The sequence below is a fragment of the Buteo buteo genome, chromosome 1 (genome assembly GCF_964188355.1).
Source record: "Buteo buteo chromosome 1, bButBut1.hap1.1, whole genome shotgun sequence".
In the NCBI taxonomy this organism is placed as follows: Eukaryota; Metazoa; Chordata; class Aves; order Accipitriformes; family Accipitridae; genus Buteo; species Buteo buteo.
In genome coordinates this window covers 76,574,779-76,589,724 of record NC_134171.1, presented here as the reverse complement: position 1 = coordinate 76,589,724, position 14,946 = coordinate 76,574,779, and positions in this window count along the sequence as shown.

Genomic DNA, 14,946 nt, shown 5'->3' with positions numbered 1-14,946 from the left:
GTCGCCTCGCCTCGCCCCGCCCGCGCGGCAGGGCGGCGTTGGCGGGAGCGTCTCGTGCGGGGCGGCTCGCCTCAGCCGCCGCCCCGCTTCCCCTCACGGGAGCGAGCGAAGGGGCACCGCCGCCCCGCTTCCCCTCACGGGAGCCAGCGGGCACCGCCGCCCGCGGCGGTGAAAGCAGAGCGCGGGCGGGAGGGGGCTGAGGGCAGCGGGGCTCGACGGCGCCGGTTGGCAGCCTCTGAGGGCGGCGGGGCAGCGCGTTAGATCCGCGGCGGGGGGGCGGGGGATGTTCCAGGACGTGCGTGCTTCCCGTCGCTGAGGAAAGGGGTCGAAGGCCGGCGGCGTTAGCCACCGCGGTGCGGCCACGTTGCGCAGCGCCCTTTCGGCGGCTGCTGAGTAAGCGACACGTCTGCTGAGAGGGCTGGTGCGGAGGTGGTGCTGCTGTCCGCTTGGGTGAAGGCAGGCGTGCCCCTGAGGTGACGCAGCAGCCAGCCGTGGAGGGAAGCCTTTGGAGGTAGCTCAAGGGACTGCTTGGTGCGCTCCACTGCTTAGGGTAAATACACCCTTCCAGTTTTTGCCGTCAGAAAATGGGATGGTTACTAACAGTAGGCTAATCCGCTAGAGTTACTCCTTGCGCTGGAAAACATAGCGGTGGCAGCACATAGGTGGCTTTAGTGTATCCTGTTAAGTACAACCCGTGCCTGGGAGTGAGTTTGCTCAGTTATGTGAGGAGAAAGACAAAGCTTTTACTATTTTCAAGGAGAGAGTGGGTGCATGTAGCTCATCTCCGTAGGGCGACGCTTAACTGCAGAGAAGACAAAGACCTGAGCAGAATTTAGTCCTTCTGTTCCTCAGACCTCATGAATGTGTTCCCAAGCAAAACTGTCTCTCTCATCAGATGATGCTCAAGACCCGCTCTACAAGTGTGTAACTGGGTCTAGGGAATGTAAGCCACCCTCCCTACAGTTGGAATGTGAGGAGTACTTGGGACTTCAGAAACATCGTTATTCCATGTAACCATGTGGTGCTGAGGCATCCCTGCCTAATAACATCAGCCTTAAGAATAATTCACAATTAGGTAATGCAGTCACAAAAGTTGGAAAACTCAGATGTTTCCACAAAAGCTGGTAGATAGTGCAAGAGACTTAACCCAGTGGAAAATAACATTAATGGTACTTAGCATTTACATAAAGCTCTGCGTTTTCAACACCCTGTCTAATGATTAGGTTTAATCTTCTACCCTCTGAGACAGTTCAGTAATGACTACCTCTGTGGGGAAACGAAGTTTTTGCCGGTTAAAGACGTGCAATTATAATACTACTACTACTACTGTTCCTCTTAACCAAGCAGACTCTATTTAATATATGTCTAAGTAAACACTATTAAGAAAGTCCTTTTATCTCAACAAGTCACTGCTTGATTGTGGTTAACAACAGTTTTTATCACAGAATTATAATACATTTGGTTTGTCTGGGCACAGCTATGGTGCAGGTCAGAAGAAGATGGAGTTGTACTTCTACCTCTGAACTTCCTTCCCTCACAAGTTTAATTTAGATTTTCTACAACATCTTACTATGTTCTCGTAACTTCCTTTGTATTTTAAAGATGGGTTCAGAAAACAAAAACAAATAGTAAGAGATGTGAAGTACTTTTACGCATCTTCCTACCAAGATCTTATCTCTAAATTCATACAGACTGGCTAAATAATTCTAGACATTTCTTTGAAGGCACATGGTGTTCCACTGCATCAATGTAAGTGTTCTGCTATATTCTGGAAGGAATACTTTCAGAAATTGGCGTGGCTACCGTAAGAATTCTAGACTTCATTTGTCTGTTCTGGATGCCTTCTTAAGAGATTATATTGCTACCTGGGCTTGGCTAGGATACTTTGATTTACTCCTGTGAGCCTTGGATCTAGCACAGCAAAATGGTGGCTATTTTTGATCCCCAGCTAAGAGCTGGAAACCAAGAGGAGTTCCAGGAACCTGCCCTAAGGAAGTGAAATCGTTTGAAAGACTGAGTTTAGAAGAATTTTACTTGAAAGAATTTGAACACTAGAAAATAGACAAATACATCAGAAATAGTATAACACAAATACTAAACATACCAAGTATACTTGGATTAGAACATTTCCAAACCTAGCAGATAGAAACCATGTGTAGGTTCCAAACTGGAGAAACGCTGGCTGGCTGGTCGCCCCCTTGTTAGTGTACACCTCAGACAAGCCCAGATACAAAGTGCCAAGGAAGTTAAGGTCCCAGTGCAGCCGCAGGCACCTTGAATGCCAGAACACCATCATTAGATGGCAGAGGCACTCATGATCTGCTAACTCAAATATGACAAGCAAATGTCTTCCTGTCTTGGGGCAGACTAGTTTCAACTTCAGTCAAATTTTGTTACTCCGCTGTTAGCTTTACCTGCCAGAGAAATGCCAGAAAAAACAGTTTCTCCGCTATGACTGCTTCCAGTGTTTCTTCCTCGCCTGTCTTTGGTTTGCCAAGACAAAAAAAATCTGCCCTTGTAAAGTATAAAAGTTATGGTCTATAAACATATGACTGGTAACAGGTCCCCAAAAGTCTCTTAGCATTACTGTGTTGCTTCCACTGTTCTTTATGTGTGGTGCTTTTGTTGTGAACAAATCTTATTTTTGATCTAATTGACAGCCAGCTGTCACAGATCCTGATCCATGATTGGGCAACCCAGGTATTGCTAATGTATTTAATTGCGAGTGTCTGGAGTAATTACAGCAATACGATTAGAGGAGTGAAAGGAAAATCAGACATTCTGGGCTACCTGTGGAAAAAAACCCTCAGAGTTTTCCAAATTCTGAAATTAATGCACTGCTAATTCTTTCGTATGGATTTGATCTGAAGAGCAAATGAAGTAGTAATACTTGCGTATCACGGTTTCCCATAAAGAGCTTAGTGAGCCCTGAATAAACACGTATGAAAGAATATTGCCAAGTTTCCAATTACATATGTTACAGCTTTTGTTGTTCTAGAGTATTATTTAATGTTATAGTTTTTTTTACCTAACAAAATTTGAAGAATACCTAGAAAATGAATAATTTATCGCTATATTCATATGTAATCTCGTCTATTGTTACTTGTTTATCCTCTAGTTTTTGGAGGCTAATGGCCATTAAATTTCAGAGCAGTCTCTCTGCCATATCTGACATGATTTATTCTAGCAACAAGGAGAAAACAGTAGTATCTTTTAAAGTTATTTGCTCACTGGTGTTAGATGTTCAATATTTTTCTACATCAGTATACAATTTCTTCAGAACAGAGCCTTCTGTGCTATGATGTGTCACATATACTATGACTGACTATTGCACTTTGTGCTAAGAATTTCACAAATAGATCAGTTGCCACCTTCTTTTTTTGCTCCACATATGAAATAATTCTCTAACATATTTTTTTAGAGAGAAGCAGGTAGCATGCTTCTGGATGACCTTTCCATTAGGAGGTGAATGCCTCAACTAGAATTGCGTTCTTCACTTTTTATTTTCAAACACTGCTTATTACAGCCTCTGGAAAGAGGACTGAACTCAGTGAAAAGCACAATGAGAGCACAACTTTACAAACAGAAATCAAACTCTGATGCAAGCCACTATCATGGCTGAAGTTTATTTTCCATTGATTTTGAAGCTGAAGAAACATCTGTTATCACACAAACACAGGCTACGTTCAGGACGGATGAGGAGGTGCACTGTGTGTAAAGGAACATAGGGATGTCTCAGTAAATTTGGAATAATAGAACAATCAATCAGCTCCATTGATTTTGGATATTTTTAAACCCAGCTTAATGTATGGGATGCACTGATGATTTTGTTTTAAGCTGTTTTAAGCAGCTTGGAAATGCTTACTGTTGAGGTCGATGCCATGCTTGATGTCTTATTTCAAAATAGTATCTGCTTACATTCCTTAACCCATCTTTATTTCATATTTATTTTAAGTGCTACATGTAGGCTCATCTAAAAATTTTTAACATCATGTCACAAGGTCTTTTAATGAAGGGATGCTGAATGCATACAAGTTGTTCAGAAATTTTTGAAAAATTTGAAAATATAGTATGAATAGCCGTATAGCGAAGTCCATATCAACCCATTGTGCTCGTTTTGGCTAGGACAGAGTTAATATTCTTCATAGTTGCTGGTATGGGGCTCAATTTTTCATTGGTAAAAAGTCTACTATTAGTTTTTAATCTTTGTAAATGGTGTGGTACCTGAAGTGCCTGGTTATAATAGCACAGAAAGAGATTAAGCTAATCTCTAACAAAACAGTTGGATTTTGTTCATCCATTAAGAAGTTACTCTGTCTAATGGTGTTCTTCACAGAAAGTCTCTATAGTCCAGGCTGGGACCAGCAGAAACCTGTGAGCACCAGTTAAGCGCTGACCAGATGAGGAACTGGTGGTGCCTTCCTACAGAGCCAGAGGTAGGTTTGCTGCAACTGGAGCTCAGCTTGGTGTAGGAGCTGAGAGCAGCTTTCCTTCAAAGGTGGAAAGCTCAGGTGACCCTGGCTCTCAGCTCTTGGACTCACAGTGGCTCTGGCATGTATTATTCCAAATCTGGTCAAGTAAATTACTGACCTGTATACTGGAGATACATTTTCAAAAAACATATGCATTTGCAAAGGCAAGTTTTTAACAAAACAATTTATTTGGGATATTTGCAACTGTATGTATGCGGCTGTGTTTCAAATGTTAACTTCAGGACTGCAATAATTAGGCTGTAGTGGAACGGCACAGCCGTTTGGGCACAGCCATCTGTAAGCAAGAAGGTAGATTTTCAATATAAATAGGCCACACTCCTACACTAATTATGTTTTCATATTTGACTGTAGATGCTTATAGGACAAATACTAAATGCCCAGGCCTATTATTAGATTACATAACCTCATTGTATTGTGGGATATATCTGCTGAAAGTGTGGACACTATGTAAGAGCTGCAGAATATTCTTTAGCTGGTCTCCATAAAGGAACACAAGACAAAAATAGCAAGTTACACAGACGTAAGAGTGCAGCAAGGGGACTGGGGATGAGACGTGTCTAGAGGCTTGGGAGGTAGACTATTTGCTGGTGCGTTGCAGTTCATGAGCTCAAGTATAGCCTTGGCACTGGTAGTGTATGGCACTATAAATAATGGAATAGTGTATGTAAAATGTAGAATTAAAGTCAGAAAATAATTTCGACTCCTTAATGCAGCTGCAAATAATTTTAGTATTTCCATTCTTCCAACTCAGTTCTCAACCGTACAGGTATGACCTTTTGCATACTGGGCAGAGTCGTACCATGTGTATTTTACTGCAACACTGGCAAACCAAGCACTTAAGTAACCAGATTATGTTTATCTGTGCAGTGACATAGTTAAATCCCATGAAGTCAATAAGAGCTTTTCCAGTGGCTTTAATTTCACAAATTTAATAATAGTAGTAACCTTGTCTTGGTTTTAAAAAGAGCTGGGTTGGTTGGTTTGTTTGTTTGTTTGCCCCATAGGAAGCACCACTAACATAGACACTTCATTTAATTTTGTCCTGGTTCATCACAGAACTAATACTGATTTAGCCCAATTTCAGTTGATGATTTTTTTGCATTTTAACTCTGTGTTGTGATTATAAGATACTGCTGTGTTTACATGTACATTTTGTTCTGTAGCATATCACTCACGTTAAAAATTCTTATGGTAATTTCCTTGGTTCACCACAATCATAATGTGTGAGGTTGTCCACAGGTGTCTACCTCAGCTGCTGTTCTTTCTGGGTTAGTGTTGATGGACAATGCTGCTAGCTGTGAGTTAAAGATCACAAACAAAAGTAGGCCACTGCTGGCATTCCTCCTATTCTGCGTTCTTGTATCTCTTTGTCCTGCTTGCCTGCCTTTCCATCTCAGTTCCATTAAGTCTTTGAGGCATTGTATATTCTGTTCAGTCTTAAATCACAATTATTTTTTTTTATGGACTATTACAGGCTACTGTTCAGAGAGACAGCTAACAAACCCCTCTTTTGACAAGCCAATGATTCATAGCAGCTGACCATAGAAGCAGACCTGTGTTTGATAAGCAGTGGAGGGAAATAGACTACACAGGGCAATTGTGGGTTCATTTTAGAAATGGTCGCTAGCTATCCTACGAGATTTCAGCAGTGAATTCACTGGTGCCTCCACAGGATCAAAGTGAAGGAACCAGTGTTTCAAGCTAATGCACATTTCTTAGCCATATCTGTTACAGTGTTGGTTTTCCTAGGGAGATTGGCTTCTGTTAAGGGCAAAAGCCATTTAAGCAGCTTATGCAGGAGTTTATTGCCTCTCTTCCATCCCAAAGTCCACATCATTATTGAGGGGGGAAAATGGTAAATACACAACCAAATGTAAATGTGTCATAGTAGTGATTTAATGATTTTAAATAGGCATACGTGACCATTCATATGATTAGATGCCTTTTCTTTAGCGTGTTGTCACAATCTGTAGAACTACATCATTCACACATAATGGGAAACTGAGATAGAGTTAAGTCATAACTTGGGCTACTGATAATAGACCTCTTCATTGGACAAAACGTGTCAGGGTTCAAAGTCACCAAAAGTCAGTCTGTCATAGGTTTTTTGGGGTTGCTTTTTGTTGTTTTTTTTTTTTTGAGGAGAGTATGTGAAAACTATGCACACATGCAGCTCCTGTTCTTGGCAGCTGTTCATAGTGAGGCGTAAATTGCTGAAGTCCTCTGTGGCAAAGTCCATGTTTTTCATTTTTTGCCCTTTCTTTTTCTATTTTTTGATTTTTTTGATCAGGAAAGGGGGGGGAGTTGCAGAATACAGCCAGATTATACTTATCAGGTAGCAGGAATTACATCAGCAATTCATCAGTAACCTTTAACACTTTCTAATAAATAATACTTACAAACTTACTGTGCAGCCAGAATTTTGGTCGATTTGTTTAGTTAATAAGGTGAATTTTGCTGGGTCACCTCTGTTATTAATACTCACATTCATTGATACGTGGTATTGTTACCAGGGTCTACAAAATGTTTTTATTGGCTGAAGAAATTCCTCTACTGGAACAGAATACCTTCTCCTTGCTTAGATAGACAGCATAGCATTGTGCTAAAATTTGTAAACTAGGGCCTTTATCACAAAGAAGCTAGGCAAGTTTTTTCTTCTGAATTTCTGATTAATGAATTCTCTTTCTCTAATTTTGCAGGTACTCTGAGTATGGATGGGCCAGTTAGGAGACTGAGCAAAGCCATTGCTACAGATAGCAAACAAGTGCATCTCATTGCCAGTGACGTTGCTGTGGAGATGCAAAAGAAGAACACCAAATTCTAAGACTTGCTGCAGGTACAACAGGAACAAGGGATAAGAAACTGGCAAATTAATTGCATGAGAAAAAATGAGGAAAGAAGGCGCTTGTTAGAAGGGTAATGAATACTTTCCAACATCTAAAGTTTATGTGCAGATACAGATTCTATAAAGACTAATGACGAGGTCCCTGAGCATAGCACATAAAAGTTATGACACTGCATTTATAGACTTTATTTTCACAGATTTCACTTTAGCTTTAGTTTGCACTTGGCACGCCAAACTATACTAGGTAGTTAAAAAACATTTCTTTTGTTAGCCAACAGCAGGTTTGATAGCATTGTTCTTAAACATTTCCTTTTGTATGTTTCTAATATTAATGGAATTGTTTGTTTATTTAGGCACCGGTTGTCCACTTAGTCATAAAGAAATGGCTGTTATGCCACAATGTTTTAAAGAAGAGTAAAGCAACCAATCTGTAAGATCAGATACAACAGCATCCTGTGCTCACAGAAAAGTACACACCAAGATTTATGTTTAATTTGACATGTAATTAAAAAAAGCAATCAAGCCTTATCCCATGCATTCCATACAATTAATCTGGCACTATACAACTGTACGAATTTATAGTCACCTAACCTAAAGCTTAGGAAAAAATAAGCACCCCAGGCCTCTATAAGCCTCATAACAAATGTGTATAGCATGTTCCAGAGCATTTTTCTAGCCAAAAAACCCACCCTATATATTAGCAATAAATTGTTCCCTAAAATGGCCTCATCTGAATACACATAGTCTATCTAATTTTAGTCTTCCTGATTTCTTGTGAAAGGTACAGATGCTTCCCAGAAGTGTGAGTCAGCTCAGAACAACTAATTGCAAAAGTTTACAGGATCCAAACCTTGTCAGAATCCTCACTTTCAGTTTCTCAAGTAATGGTACAAAATGAAGTATGTCATAAACTTGCGTAAACTATTTGTAGTATAAAAGGAAGAGTTGTCTTGCCTTCCAAATGCATGTTCTACTTCAGCAGTGGCTAAGAACATAGCTGCTTTTCCTGTGCAGGCCCCACCTTGTCTGGGACTTGTTTCTGAAATAATGTCAAGAGAAGGTAAATGAGGTTTACCCAAGTATGTTAACAACTTCTAACCCATTACAAGCAATGCCACTGGTTCTGAGCAAGGTTCCAGTTTGTCTAGTGTCTTGTCAGTGCCTGCCACTGTGAAGTAGTATTTTTGACATAGGTGTGACCAAATTCCTCAAGACATTCAGAAAGAGTTATATTTCTTCCAGTTAATGCGGGCATTAAAACTTTTGGGAGGACAATTACGGGCCCAACTTTTTTTGTGGGGGAGTACTCCCTATGCTAGGTTACGAAGGCAACCCTTATGTGAGAAGACACAGCCATATCCTTTTGGGAGTAGTCAAGATCCTGTGAAGAGAGGAATGTTAATTATTTTGCATATAATATATACATTAAATATTTAATGATTTGAAGGACAACTGGAAAGAAGAAGAATGTAATTTTTGTGTTATGGTTATGTTTTCTTGACCATACACATCAGTCTGAAAGCATCTCAAGCTAGATTCAGAGTTTCTACTTCATGTAAAAAAGCAGCTGTAAACCTGTTAAGCCAGCAGGTTTAGTTGTTACTGAAGTACTCTAGAACAGGTGACCCCGATCCTTTGTATTTTACGGGAAACATTTTAATGAAGGGTAATATTAACTAGTTCTCTCATTCCAATTCATCTTTTATTTATATATTATGAGGATGCAAACCTTTATTCTCTACTGCCAGAAAAAGAGAAAGCACCAAAGGAAACAAAATGCTGTGTAAGCCAAACGCTCCAGTGCACGTGTTTTACGTCCCTCCCCTTGGAAGAGACAGATACAAAGACCACCAAACATATGGTCGATGGTTACTCAGTCAGGGGTCAGGTGCAGCTACAACCGAGATGACAGAGCTGCTCAGTCACATGGTTGCCACTGTATCGTATGAGCAGGATTATGCCTGCCAAGCTAGCCTGCGCTATGCAAGGAGAGGGAGGTTGAGTGGGAAGGGACTGAAGTCTTTTAAAACTCACCCTGCTGTTAAATACACACTTTCCTCAATACGTTCCTGGTAAATTTTTATATACTGTAGCAACTAATGAGTTACACTAGAATATCTTGCAAATCTTTTGTTATTAAAACCTTTTGAAAGTAAGTGTGTAATACTAACAAATCAAAAAAGGAGCCCTTGACCTGCGTTTTGCACTTCTCTAGCAGGGGTGTGTATGACTAAATAAAACACAAGACACTGGAAAAGCAGGCTTAGTGTGTATGTATCCATATTTTATCTCTTTGCACCCCTATCTCCTCCTTTTTATTTTGAATAATGACCAGGGCTAGGCTGAATCTAAATGGGAAATCCACATTCCAAAGAAGCAATACGATACTATAATCTAAAAATCAGGTTGTTAGAATTGGAAGCTGAAGGGGCATTGGACAGAAACGGCCTGGAGAGAGTCAGAGAGAGAGGTTGTCTTTAACACAAGTAAGGATCTGGGAATTTTCCTCTTAACATCTATGTTCAATGCAGTCTTGCAGAAGTAATCTTTAGAGACTAAACTTTTCCTCCAATGGTAACAGCAGCCATGTACTTCTCATAATTTGTGATGAATAGGGATTGAGCTATGCAGACAGTGCAAGGTGCGCATGAGAGTTCAGACACAGCATAAAGCTTGTGCAGGACTATTTCCTGTTGAAAATCAGAGTAGCCCGTGTTCTCTGTTCCAGTGCTGTTAGTGGCTGCAAAGAGGTGAAATACAACACAAAAATTTCTGCATTGCACATGAGTGTATCTCCAGCGGTGCAGATATACTGCCAGTCCAGCATCTTTTTTATGGAGGGGTGTTACAGCCTCTTTTGCCTTGAATAAATTAATTTTTTTTAGATCATAAAGGTACAAAATCATGCATGCCAGTGTTACGAAAGAGACATTCATGCTGTCTGGAGATTGTGTTTGAAGAACCATTATACTACAGTAGGCTCACTCCACACAAGTATTTGTCAGGGAGATTTCAAAGAAACCTGTGCGCTTTATTTGTGCCCATAATAAAGTAATTAAAAATCAATTAATATGCAGAAAAAAATGAAGCAATATAAGTCTGTGGTTCTGCATTAAGTAATATAAAATCTGTGCATGCCGGATTTCCTGGCAGTAAAAATTTGATCTGTATTGGCATGAGCAGACGACTGCATTTTTATCGAATCAGCCAGAGCATATGTTACAGTGTTTATTCAGATTTTATGCCAGCTTTCTGTCAGCTGAGGAGGACAAATTATGCCTGATCCAACATAAAGTTAGAGTGGTACAAACAGACAATATCTCATCTGATAGGAACTCTCCTGGGACAAAATTATTTCTTCAAGCTATTTACTATCTCACAGAATGATAGCCTACCACCCTAATATGCTGTAAGCCCTGCATAGTCCTTAGACAAATCTTTTTCAAGTCAGAGCATGTCTATATCTGATTAGCTGTAAATAGACTGACAATTTTTTCCTCAGAGGGAATGAAGGGGAGAGTCACAAATTCAAATTATATTTTACACCTTAGGCAAACACAGAAATGTTTCAGAATAGGATTTGTATAGAAATCTCAAGTGTACTCATGTGTAAATGTAAATAATGAGATGGGAAAAAATGAGTCGTAATGATAATTAGGAACATAATTCATGAAATTATGGGGTTAGGATTGGGCCCATACTATAACAGAAAAAGGATTTGATTTTGTGCTTCTGCCCATGTTTCTTCTTTTAAATATGCAGCTGCTGTGTCATATTATGGATCCTTGGCATCTCACTCTGAAGATGGATTGTCATGACGCTAGTTACTGGAGGTGAAGATAGTAAACAAGAACATTACAGTGTGAAACAGATGATTTTTGAGACTTCCTAAGTCAAAGGGCCGAATCTGTCAGTAGGTGTGTACAGGTTTTACTAACTTTGATATAAAATTGGCTGAGGTTTTTTAAGATTTTGTGGGGATTTTGTTAATTGTCATTTGAATTCCATTAGAATTTATGAATTTACTTTTGTCACTGCAGTATTGCCTGTCTTTGGCCAGGGATTGTAACTGACTGCAATTCAAAATTCAGTGACAGTACTGCTTAACATTGTTCAGGCAACCCTGGCTACTCATTTCTGCACCTGCACTGCCGTCTTTACTAGACTAGCACAGCAATTTTTTGGGGTGCATACTGGACTAGCCCATGGAACTGATTTGACTGAAGAATAGCAGGCATTATGAAAGCTGGCACTGCCACTGAATTTTTTTTTCCTACAAACTACATAGCATATGAAAACAAATGGAGCTGGGAGCTTATGGCAGGCCTGGCAAAAGGGTGTGGCGGTGTGGGATAAACTGAAAGAAGGATTATTCCTGACAAACTCAAGGTAAGAGCATACCTGTACCTACATTCCATGGAATAAGTTAAAGTAGAAAAAGGTATCCTAAAGTAGATGCAGTCATATGAAAACAGAAATACTTTTGAAAAGTACAGCATGTACTGGGGGCTGTAAGTCAGCTTTGTTCTGGTATGACTACATCTATACCAATTGTCCTGGTATAACCATGTTAATAAAAACATTCTCCTAAGTGACAGAGTTATGCTAGTAAAACTGTTACATGTACAAGACCCCTAAAAATTGGAATTATCAGTAAATAGCATACCCGTCTAATGTAAACATTGCACACCCCAAATTCAGCAAGAATTCATATTATGCAGATCTTAGTTAAGGGTTTGTAGAGCTGTAATTCTACTAAGCTGGCACTTTGGGAGAATGCAGAAGTTCCTCTAAAGAAGTTGAAGAGCCATTTCATTTCTCGTGATATATTTCAGTGAACTTTCCAAAATCATTCTCGGCACAGCTGAAGCATCTTTAGCATTCTTCTACTACTATTTCTTCTACCACTACCACCTCTGAAAAGCTTATGTTTGTTCTCAGAATGGGGCCAGATTGTACTGAGAGATTGGTATTTTCAATACAGTTTCCTGTGGAGGGATAACCTAGACTCTTGGCAGCATACCACTATTCAATTCATACAAAGCACTCACATCATTTACTCTAGACGTAGGCTTGGGCTCATGACCATTCCGATGTAATTTGTACTAGCAGTGCTATTTTAACTGCAATCGCATTACATTATACAGAAGTACTGAATGCATACAAGAAGGGAAGAGAACTTAAAACATGCTTTGGGGTTGAATTTTGCAAAAAGTGATGCTTCATAAAAGCTCATCAATAGAAAACACTTCCAAGAGGAAGTTAAGCTCTGATGATACATAGCACTTTGCTACACATGTAGATACTTAATCCAAAATGTGATTTGTGTATTTGACTTCCACCTGCAAGAGAAAAAACAGCCATCCTGTGATTATAGTATGCTTGGGACTGAATGGGTCCAGCTACTGAGCAGCAGATATAGAGGCATTCTCCTAGATAGGCTGTTTTGGATGCTCAGAGACTTGGGAGTGACCACAAATCCTAAAGCAAAGAAACTACTGAAGACTACTGAGTATGGTTCGTGCACATACTACAAGGAGGGTCTGATCTCCTTGAATGATAGGGCCTGTTAATTTGTGGTAAACCAGGTGGGAACGAGTGTGATGTGCAAAACACATGTATGTGATTTCTCCTGATGCAATTTCTTATAAAATAATGGCAAATCTGTGTAATACCTTTAACTATTAAAATCATCATTCATTTCATCTTATACTGTTACTTCATTATAATAGTATGTACCTACATAGGAAATTTTTTTTATATTCCCCCAACTGTCATGCACATAGCTTCCACACTTGTCTAAACAACCTGCATTTGTTTGCCACTCTGAAGTCACAGTGGTTGGATTAAATGTTAAAATGCTAGTTTACAGCCAGGTTTATTATCTCTGTGTATGCACACCCTAGGAGTCGGCATCTTGCTCTAGCTCTTCTTTGTGCTTCCCCTAAGTGCCGTGCTGAGGTCTAAGTCTTCTGGCTCTATGGAAGAGGCAAAAGTGCAGGAAAGACTAGAATTCAAACTTTTTGAGGGAACTTGTGAATTGATCTGGGTCATGGGCAGGCTTCATGCAACATCACACTAGAGCAAAAGATGTGAAGATATCCAAAAAGAAGAGAACTGATACGTGCTGGGCCTTTATCAGAATTCGAACTAAATAGGATATTTTTAAAAGACATTGACAACTTACTCTTCCATTTTGGACATGGACAATGTGGAAGAGAATAGTTAGAGTGGTGTGGCTGAGGAATGCTTGTATAACCATGTCTCCAAGGGATCTTCAGTACACAAAAACTTGATCCCTCAGTGTTCCTCCTCCTTCCTGCTTACCTTCCTCCCCTATTGCTGGCCGGTCTTCTAAGAAAGAAATACTCTGCCTGTAAGCCACACTGTAGAAGAGTTTGCTAAGAACCATTGCTTTTACTATTATAAGATATTGGTGCAAATATGATGTTGCGTACACATAGTATTTATTTTTGTTCCTGTAATTTGGTGCTCTTAACATGCCATGTGGATAGGTTTTGTGATGTGGATTAGCTTTTGTCAATGCTGCTTACCTCTGTTTAAGTTACAGTCATCCTTACATGCTCCAAATGACAGTTTCTTTCCCAGTAGTAAGCCAGGAAGCCACAAATTGTTTTACCTCTTTCATTCCAAGTTCCCTCTTCAGCCCTCTAGGCGAGTGCCCGTTCGTAACACATGCTTAAAATGACAGTGGCTTCAGATGGTGACCTGTAAGAGCCAGCTCATTTGCTGGTAGTTTATGCAGTGAACTAGCCGCCATGCTTTATGGTCCCATGCCAATCATATCAGCCTCCAGAGAACATGTCCTATCATCAAAACATGTATAAGAACATTTTGATCACACAAGAAGTAATTCATCATTATATATTAATGTCAATAAAAACCTACCAATGTATTTTTTTAATCAGTAAAAACCCAATTAACCTTCTTAGATATAAATCTTTTTAAAAAAAAAAACTTAGATTGCACTAGTGAGGCAAAATGCACAAACATTTTACACAACACAATTTATAATTATATACGGTTATTATAATTGTTATATTGTTAACTCCCAGTGTGCTTATTATCTCATTGCACAGGAATGATAATGGCACACCTAACTTAGGATTTGCCCACAGATGATAGAAAAAGAAATGCCCTGAAAAAATTGGTTGGAAAGGCTCTAATGCAAGGCAAAACCACTTTCTGATTCCCTGAGTAGGTGTCGAAGGCCATCCAGCCTTACAGAAAATGAGTATAATAATGTTCTTGTAAATAAGGGGGTGGTTTTGCTCTTTCTTTTTTTTTTTTTTTTTTCCCCTTTTGGTGACATAAATCAAGGCCTTATACCTATCCCAAGGCTTTAATCCTCTAAATGATTCCTGAATTGCACTTACTTATGGCCTTGTTTTCCTGATGTCATGGCTTCACATGGGCTCTGTACTGTTATAAGAAATATTAAGAAAGAGTGAGAACATGCCCTGCGCCACAAACAAGGACCCATTTCCCTCACTGCTCTGGCGCAGCTACTAACAATATCAGAGCTATGGACACTTCCTTAATTTTCAAAGCATATGAAATAAGAGGTGGGAAGAGACATACGGTCTC